Source organism: Tamandua tetradactyla, chromosome 9 (genome assembly GCF_023851605.1).
Source record: "Tamandua tetradactyla isolate mTamTet1 chromosome 9, mTamTet1.pri, whole genome shotgun sequence".
NCBI lineage: Eukaryota > Metazoa > Chordata > Mammalia > Pilosa > Myrmecophagidae > Tamandua > Tamandua tetradactyla.
Window position 1 is genome coordinate 93,214,483 of NC_135335.1, and position 9,464 is coordinate 93,223,946.

A 9,464-nucleotide genomic window follows, 5' to 3' on the forward strand; every position below is an offset into this window, starting at 1 on the left:
TGTTGGCCATTCTGGAGGGTTAGTGCTCCATGAGACATAAGAGTGCAGAGGAGTTAGTATGTGATTTTAGAACAGAGACATTCCATAAGGTATGGGACCATCAGGTCTCTAGTATAACCAGTAAGGTAACTAAGTGACGTTTTATCAAGATTAGTGTTTTATACTATGTTTTAGTTAGTAAACTGCCAGAATGTGATACACTAGAACTAGAATGGTTTTGTAAAAGGGGAATTTAATAAGTTACAAGTTTACTGTTCTAAGAGAGTGAAAGTGTTCAAATTAAGGCACCAACAAGAGGTTACCTTCACTCAAGAAAGGCTGATGAGTCAGGAGTACCTCTGTCAGCTGAGTAGTCATGTGACTGGCACCTGCTGGTCCCTTGCTCCTGGGCTCCATTGCTTTCAGCCTCCTGTGGGGGCTCCTCAATTTACTTCTCCAGGGCTGGCTTTTATCTCTTGGCTTCCCTTCACTCTCTCCAGGTCACTGGCTTGCTTCACATCTCATTACAATGTGTGCTAGACTCCCAGCCTTTCCAAACAACTGTGTCTCTGTTCTCCATGTGTTGGCATCTGTGTCAGCTCTGCTTTGACGTTTCTGTTGGCTCCATCACTTCTGTCACTTCTAACTCTCTCTAAAATGTTTCCTATTTTAAAGGATTCCAGCAAACTAATCAAGACTGACCTGGAATGGGTGGAGTCATATTTCCATGTAATCAAAAGATTATACTCACAATTGGGCATGTCACATCTCTGGAGATAACCCAATCAAAAGTTAGTATCTTAGAACTAACTTAGTATTGAATTAGGATTAAAAGAAACAGTTGCCTCCACAAGATTGAGTGGGGATTAAAACATGGTTTTTCTGGAGTATATGAAATCTTTCAAACTGGCACAGGCTAAGATACAATAAATGCCATTTCTCTATGTGTCATTATATTCTTCCACACCTGGGGAGATTGTTTATGTTCTTGACCTTTGTCCTTGGCTGAAGTAGAGATTTTATGGTCGTTTAGGAGGGACCCCATGTCCCACAACACACCCACTTCCTGTAATAGGCTGTACTGGAAATAGGACAGGCATTGCATACATATGTGGCAACAAAATGAAAGACAACAGCATAGTAATAATCCAATACACATGGAAGATAATCTTATAACGAAATACCACCAAGGCTGAGTAAGAGAATTAAAGCAAGTAGAAAGGGGGCCAGTAGATAGATGATCAATATTGCATATGTGCTTTTGCATATTATTTTAAATCCTGTGAAATATTATGTGAGTGATCAGGAATATATATACAACATTGTATGTTTATAAGGGCACAGGATCCACCTTGTTCTGCCTCTGTATGTACTAGAGCCAACATTCTCTATTTGTTAGTATGAAATCATAAAATAGCTAATTCTATGTGTGACTTCCAATCAAATGGATCCCAAGTTATCACTTGAACTCAGGAATATTGACCCCTCCCCTATGGGGGGTGAACGGGAGTTTGCCAAGTCACCTTAGGGAGTGCAGAGGGTTCTCATGTTTGAAAGGGGGTTCTTAGTTGGTTTAACTTCCCCTTCAGCTTTTTGGGGATTTATTTTAGTAAATCTTTTGTCTTTTGGTAATTTGCTCCACAATTTAACTAAAACAGTATTTTGTTATCTATGGTTATTAGTTCTGTCCCTATGGCAATAAGATCAACCCACACCTGCTTAGAGAAACCTGAATAGGGTTGTCATGTTCTTGGAAAATTTCTCTGGTGGCCCTCAGTCCCCCTTTTCAGCATCTGTAGGAGCCAAGGGTTAAAACAAGCCTGCAGAATTTGTTGGGAGCAGCTGGCTTCAGGAGGGCGGCAGCAAACTGTGGAGATTGTTATGTAGAGCAGTCTGGGAGGAAGAGAATGTTTACCCCAAATGGTTATGTTAAGTATGAAGGAAGAGAGCACTGAAAAATAATCTCTCTGTTCTTTCAAGAAATGCATGCATGCCTTTTGTCACCCTGCAGTATTTAAGCAGGATCTGGATAAGAATAAAGTTGTCTGATGTCTGATGTAGAGTTAAGCTTCAGACCCTCTGAGCCAGTCTGTATCTTTTTCTTTCTTTCTTTCTTTCTTTCTTTCTTTCTTTCTTTCTTTCTTTCTCTCTTTCTCTCTTTCTCTCTTTCTCTCTTTCTCTCTTTCTCTCTTTCTCTCTGTCTCTCTTTCTCTCTTTCTCTCTTTCTCTCTTTCTCTCTTTCTCTCTGTCTCTCTCTCTCTCTCTCTCTCTCTCTCTCTCTCTCTCTCTCTCTCTCTCTCTCTCTCTCTCTCTCTCTCTCTCTCTCTCTCTCTCTCTCTCTCTCTCTCTCTCTCTCTCTCTCTCTCTCTCTCTCTCTCTCTCTCTCTCCCTCCCTCCCTCCCTCCCTCCCTCCCTCCCTCCCTCCCTCCCTCCCTTCCTTTCTTTCTTTTTCTCATCGTTCCTTAATATCCTTCAAGCTCCATTTCAATAGGAAGCAACAAGCACCACTAAGATTCTCCAGTATCTTCTATGGTTTGAGCTGCTCTTGAAATGAGACGACCCACCAGAGGTCTCTAAATGGACACAGGAAGTCCACATCAGAAGCAATGTGCAAGATAATGCCTTTCAAACCCACTGTGGAAGGTTCATTGTCAGGGCCTGCAAAATTTGCAGAATATATTGCATGTTTCATCTGAAGACCCTGCAAAATATCTTGCAAGTCTTACATAGATTGCCAGTGGGAAGTAGAGTATGGAATATCTCCCTCATTGGGCCAGGTAGTATTGCATGCAGTTATTAGTGGGACTGTACTGGCTTGAAAGGAAGTATGCCCCCTAGAAAAGCCATGTTTTAATCAAAATATCATTTCAGAAAGGTAAAATAATCTCTATTCAATACTGTATGTTTGAAGCTGTAATCGGATCATCTCCCTGGATGATGTGATTTAGTCAAGTGGTTGTTAAACTGGATTAAGGGATGACATGTCTCCACCCATTTGGGTGGGTCTTGATTGGTTTATTGGAGTCCTATAAAAGAGGAAATATTTTGAAGAATGAGAGATTCAGAGAGAGCAGCACCAAGAAGCAGAGTCCACCAGCCAGCAACCTTTGGAGATGAAGAAGGAAAACACCTCCCGGGGAGCTTCATGAAACAGGAAGTCAGGAGAAGAAGCTAGCAGATGATGCTGTGTTCGCCATGTGCCATTGTTCTTCCAGATGAGAGAGAAGCCCTGACTGTGCTTGCCATGTGCCATTCTACTTGAGAGAGAAACCCTGAACTTCATCAGCCTTCTTGAACCAAGGTATCTTTCCCCAGATGCTTTTGATTGGACATTTCTATGTACTTGGTTTAATTGGTTCATTTTCTCAGCCTTAGAACTGTAAACTAGCAACTCATTAAATTCCCCTTGTTAAAAGCCATTCCGTTTCTGGTATATTGCATTCCGGCAGCTAGCAAACTAGAACAGGGGCTAACAAAGATACCTCTTCTACCTGATTTAGGGCAGTGTATAGGCAATAGCATAGCGATGGGTGCATTGTGATAGAAGCTACCTTATGCATTTCCATCCCAGTTAATATTAAGCCCTCAGCTCCTATATCTCATAAACATAAAGGCCAATCAGGTAATGACTCCCTGGTTTTCTGCCTAAAATGCTGCCCAAGGTCACCTAATTCAGCAGCAGTATAACTTCTCATGGTAATATGCTCAGTTGTAAATTCTGACCCAGCCTGTCAGATCACTCCTGTGATGTTTTTATTTCTTTTGTAGCACTGGGAGTACTTGCAAAGGGTGGTTATCTTCCTCTACTTCCCATATTTCTTATGTTGCCTTCTTTTCATGATCAGATGAAAAATCTATGGGATCGCAAGATTTTGGTTCCCATACCAGATCAATTAATACTCTCTGGACTAGGACCTGGGGTAATTTCCAACCATGGGCACAAGCATATCTATACACTGAAGTTTCTAACTGATCATCCATTTGACACAAGCACACAGTTAGGGCACCTTTCGTGTCTGCTTGAGTGAGCCATGTATGGCAGCTCATGACAAACTCTGGGATCTCTCCCGTACCCAGTTTTTGAAGAGTGCTTTGAAAACTATTGCTTTTTTATTTCTCTGCTTTGTATATATGTTATACAATTAAAAAGTTTTTAAAAAAGAATCTATGAAACTAAAATGTAATCCTTGAAAAGAACAATAAAATTGACAAACCAACAGCAAGGAAAAAAGAGAGAGGACACAAATTATAAAAATCAGAAATTAAAGCGTACATTACTACTGACCTCATAAAAGTAAAAATGGACTAAGAGAGAATAGTGTGGAAACCGTATACCAAAAAATTAGACAACCTTGGTGAAGTGGACAAATTTCTCAAACGGGAAAATCACCTAAACTGACTCAAGAAGAAATAAAAGATCCCAAGAGACCAATAACTGGTAAAGATATTGAAACAGGAACTCAAATAGATATTTTAAGATATTTTTGGATTTTCACAATAGCCAAAAGATGGAAGCTACCCAAATGTCCATCAACCGATGAACGAATAAACTATATGTGGTATATAAATATAATGGAGTGTTTTTCAGCAATAAAGTGGAATGCAGTCCTGATATGTGCAACAACATAGATGAACCTTGAATAAATCATGCTGATGAAGTAAGCTAGGCACAAAAGGACAGATAATGTTGATTCCACCTATCGAAATAACTAGAATATGCAAATTTGTAGAAACAGAAATTGGAGTACAAGTTGGGGTGGGGTTAATACATAATAGCTGTAGATTCCTGTTTGGGGTCATGGAAAAGTTTTGGTAATTGATGGTGGTGCTCATAGGACAACATTTTAAATCTGATTAATGCCACTGAATTGTGTGCTTATGAATGGTTGAAATGGGAAATTATATTGTATATATATTTCCGCAATTTTTTTGTGGTTAAAAAAAAAAGAAACTAAAGGAGCAATGACAATCAAATGCAGTACATGATCCTAGACCGGATTAGAAAATGGAGGAGGAATCCTTCTAAAGGACATTATAGAAACAATAGAAAAATTGAATATAGACCTATGCTTTATATCAATGTTAAATTCCTTGAACTTGATAACTGTACATAATGTGGTTTCACAAGTAAATATCCTTGTTCTTAAGATAGCTACATCGAAGTATTAGTGTTAAAGGATCATGATGAATGCAAACTACTTAAGAAAGTAGATGATAGAGATAGATGATGGATAGATAAATAGAGAGAGAGAGAGAGAAATAGTTAAGAGAGAAAAAATGATATAACAAATGTGCAAAATGCCAAAAGTTGATAGCCCTGGGTATCTGAGTAGGGAGTTTATTAGAGTTCTCTGTATTGTTATAGTATATTTGCAACTTTCCTGTAACTTGGTAATGATTTTTAAAAAGAACTTTTCTGAAAAGATCTTTGGGGAACTAAACAGAGGCTGCTGTGTGAAGCTGGATGTGTGGAGGTTGATGCAAAATAACTTGCACAGTGGCATCGGAAATATCATAACCATCACTTCCTTTTACTCATTATTTAGTTTTTGTGGAGAACACTGAAAAGTCAATGGATTCAAGATCCATAAAAATTCAGAAACAAAGATGCCGCGTCCGGCTCTTGAAGCCGAGTTGGGAGAGGGGCGTCGAGGTTGATTTAAGAAATCAGCACTCAGGAGACAAGTATGGTTCCATCACTCAGGCCTCCCTGCTTCTTGGGAGTGAGCTCTCTTTATTATTTCTTTCTTAGTAGTTCCCCATCTTAGTACTCGTTATGTTTTCTTGCCTCCCTATTATATCCTCAGAACTTCCCTTATAGGAGGGAGTTCGCGCCGGCGGGGGTCCCGGTGGGGAACCTTGTAGTACTATCTCTAGCGGGTCATCTCCCCCAGGTCACACCCGCTTCTTCTTTACCCCCCTTTTACAGGGGGTATTGTTTTCAGAAACTTCTGCATGCAATGATCAAGGAAATTCCATTCCCTCGGCCGGGGGGGTAAATAATTGTCTGTTAGCTGTTTGCTCAACAGAGCTTGTAAAAGAGCTCTTAACAGAGCTTGTAAAAGAGCTTGCCCAACATTAACCCCATAAATGCCTGCAACTTCTCACTGATAGGGGAAATAGGGGAATTACTTTATTCCCAGGCACAGATGCCCCTCTGGCCAGGAGGCAACACAAAGATCTTACATGGAAGCAAATAAGCAGACTCGGGAATATCCTGGGACAGTAATTACAAAATGGATCATCCTGAAATGAGTTTCATGTATAATAATTAATAATAACTTTCATGAAAGCACTGGAATGGCATATCAGTTTGGTACAGATGTAGATTGAGCAAATCTCAGGGGTATGTGCAGGAATTTGAAATATGAGGTCGGGAATAAAAATGATCTTACACATAAAGAAATGGTGGAATTGTGCATCTTTATAAAGATGACCATAGCAAAACAAGCAGTTTTATTCGTTTGATTCTAAGCCATGGAACAAATGGACCTACTGACCTGAAAAAATTAACAAGTTTCTTCAGAGAGGATAATTTTGTAGATGTCTACCTGGAAAATCCAAACTTTTCATTATTCAAGCCTGCAGAGGTATAGAGTTGAGCTGTGGAATTGAGACAGACAGTGGTCTTGATATGACATAGCATATTAGAAAATACCAGTTGAGGCAGACTTCTTGTATGCATTTTCTACAGACCTGGTTACTGTTCCTGGTAAAATTCAAAGGATGTACTTGAGTCATCCGGTCACTTTGTGTTAGGCTGAAACTTTATGCTCACAAACTTGAGTTTACACACATCTTTACTCAGGTTAACCAAAAGATGGCAACAGAATCTGAGTCTTATTCTCTTGAGTCTACTTTTCATGGAAAGAAGCAGGTTCCCTTTATTGTGTCCTCACGCTCACAAAGGAATTGTACTTTATCACTAAATAAATGGTTGATTTTTCTTTTTGTAATATGTATGCCAAGTGAGAAAATGGTTTAACTAAGGCTGCATTTCCCCCTCTCATGTAAATCTAACCTTATTCTCCAGCTGGTATTTGGAAACGTACCACTATCATAACAATAGAACCACTGTGAAACCACCTCCAACTCAAAGGTAGTTGAAATTGAATTTAATTAGGAATAATTTTTTGAAGTGTTGGAATCATTATGAAAGGAAATGATTGAAAATTGAAGCTTTCATAATTAAAGAGTTTAGTGATACTATGCTATGAATATTCAAGTAACTATGAAAAATCATAATTGAGGTAATACATTTTAGTAATATACTCCCATTTAAGACTATGCATTCTAGTTTTTCTCAAATTATAGAAATGATGATGCAGAATGATGAATCCTGGAATTTGGAGATCTATGGCCATGGTCAAAGGCTCAAAAACCTTTATTTTTAAGAGTTAGTAGTTGGAGATAGTCAGCTGGATTTTTAAATCATTTATCTGAGCTCATGATTTTGTGATGCTTTGTCCGTAGCCTGTCTTTGTTGTAAAAAAAAAAAAAAGAAAGAAAGAAAGAAAAAGGTTTAATATTGAAAACTAAGCTAGAAATTGTATTTGGGAACAGGTGTGAACAAACTGAGTTGACTCTTAAGGCCAAGTGCAGCATTAATAGAGAGGCAGTGCTATAACTGTAGGGTGCTGAAATACCCCAGGCCCACCTGCATAAGTTTCCTCATTTGTCCCTATGCGAATCGCTTCTTCTTCACATACAGCAAAACAAAACACAGGAAGAGATGTTATGTGAAAACTTCAAACTGTTGATTATTAGCAACAGGAGATATAGAAATTCTATGGGAACAAGCTAAAATACAGTTGATGTAATAAACAGTGGAATGTAAGGAAAGAAGAATAAATCGATCAATTGGGTATTCCGTAATTAGAGAGAAGGTGGTTTGATTCTGAGCAGAGACCACTCAGCCTCTCTGATCAAGGCAGAGCCATTGACCCAGGTTTCTGAAAAAGGACTGCCCAGCTAGTTTCTTCAAAACGTACACTACAGAGGATGCCTTCAAGGCAATAACCTCAAAGTAAGAAAGAAAACCAAATTAGAAACTTCAGAATAGAACCTTTTCAAAGATGGTGAGAGTCACAGTAAAAATCATAGCACTGTCTGTAGTAAAATTTTTGAGCATGTTTATTTTCTGTTGAAGTATACAACCAAATCAAAATAGTGGTAACATTTTATACTCTTCTCTTAAATGAAAGCACCAAGGCGGGGGGTGAGGGAGGTGGCGGGGGTGGGGGGAGTGTTAAACATCATTCTGTCTGAGCCCCTCCTGTGGTGCATGGGGAAACTGAAGGCCTGAGAGAGGCAACATCACAGCCCAGCCAGGGAGGACAGGTTGCCAGCACGTTCTCTCACTGATAACCCGGCGCAGTCATTGCTGCCTCCTGCTGTCTCACTGGCTTTCAGCCTGGCATTATCAGATGAGTTTTTTTGCTCACGGAAAGGAACCCACATTTTCAAGTGATCGTTCTTTGTTTTGGCTAATTCTATTTTTTTTTTCTAAGTAAATGTGGCATGCACCTTAAAGTCTGCTCCTGTGTGAAAATTTTGTGCACTTTTATTTTGAATTTTCCTTTCAAAATATACATTCTAACTGAAAAAGAGCGAGCGATCGATGGTTTTGAGGGCACAACTGTCAAGCAAAGTTAACAAATTATCAAAGCCTTTCTTCTTTAATTTTACACACATGATGGATTCAAAGTTTGGCGGCGGAGGCAAACGGAGGTCCTGTGAGTGAGTAGTTGGGAAGGTGAGTTGACAAGCAGGTAGGGGACGCGGAGGTGAGGCACAGGGTAAGAGACCTTTCTGGACCAGGAGAGACCAGGAAATGCTAGGTGAAAGGGTTGAGGAGCCTGCGGGGCGGCGGGCTGGGTCGGGGGGAGAGCATCGAGGGGTCGGTGAGGAAGCGCAAAGAGTACAGTGAGGCAGTCTGCAAAGGATGGTTTAATGGTCGAGATTTTCACCTGCTAGTGCAGCTCCCGCGATGTTCGCGCCCACGGTTTCCCTTTAATTTCACTGTTGAGGCTCAGGATTCCGTAAGAGAACGTCCTTCTCCCCCTCGCCGCACCCACTTTGCCTTAGCCTGAGGCTATCCTGGGATCTTCTCCGGTCTTTGATGGAGCATCCTTCAGAACTGGGTGATGGATGGGCGCTCCAGGGTCTGCGCGCCTGCAGGGTACTGAGGCCAGGAAGCCTCATTTGCTCCTGAGCGGCCCAGTGACCCTTTCTCTCTCCGTAGAGCCCAGGACCTAGCGAGGAGGATGCTTGGGAGGAATGGGTACATCCTTCTTTGGTTCCGACTCATTCTTCATTGGTACCAAAAGGCTGAAAGCTGGTGACTGAGAAGGATACGTCTTACACCTGGACGGCTTGATTGGAGCTGGGCGAGGAGGCGAAGGTGGAGGAGATGTTCTTAGTGGAGGGGAGCGGGTATGCGAGGTGGAGCTCGGAGCTGGCAGCCTCATTTATGGGACTCCAGA

The 9,464-nt window shown here is 40.6% G+C and overlaps 1 pseudogene; it reads left to right on the forward strand.

The window, feature by feature from the left end:
• The first annotated feature begins 6,279 nt into the window (after positions 1-6,279).
• Positions 6,280-6,912, forward strand: LOC143645754 (caspase-3 pseudogene; annotated as a pseudogene).
• Positions 6,913-9,464: the final 2,552 nt, after the last annotated feature.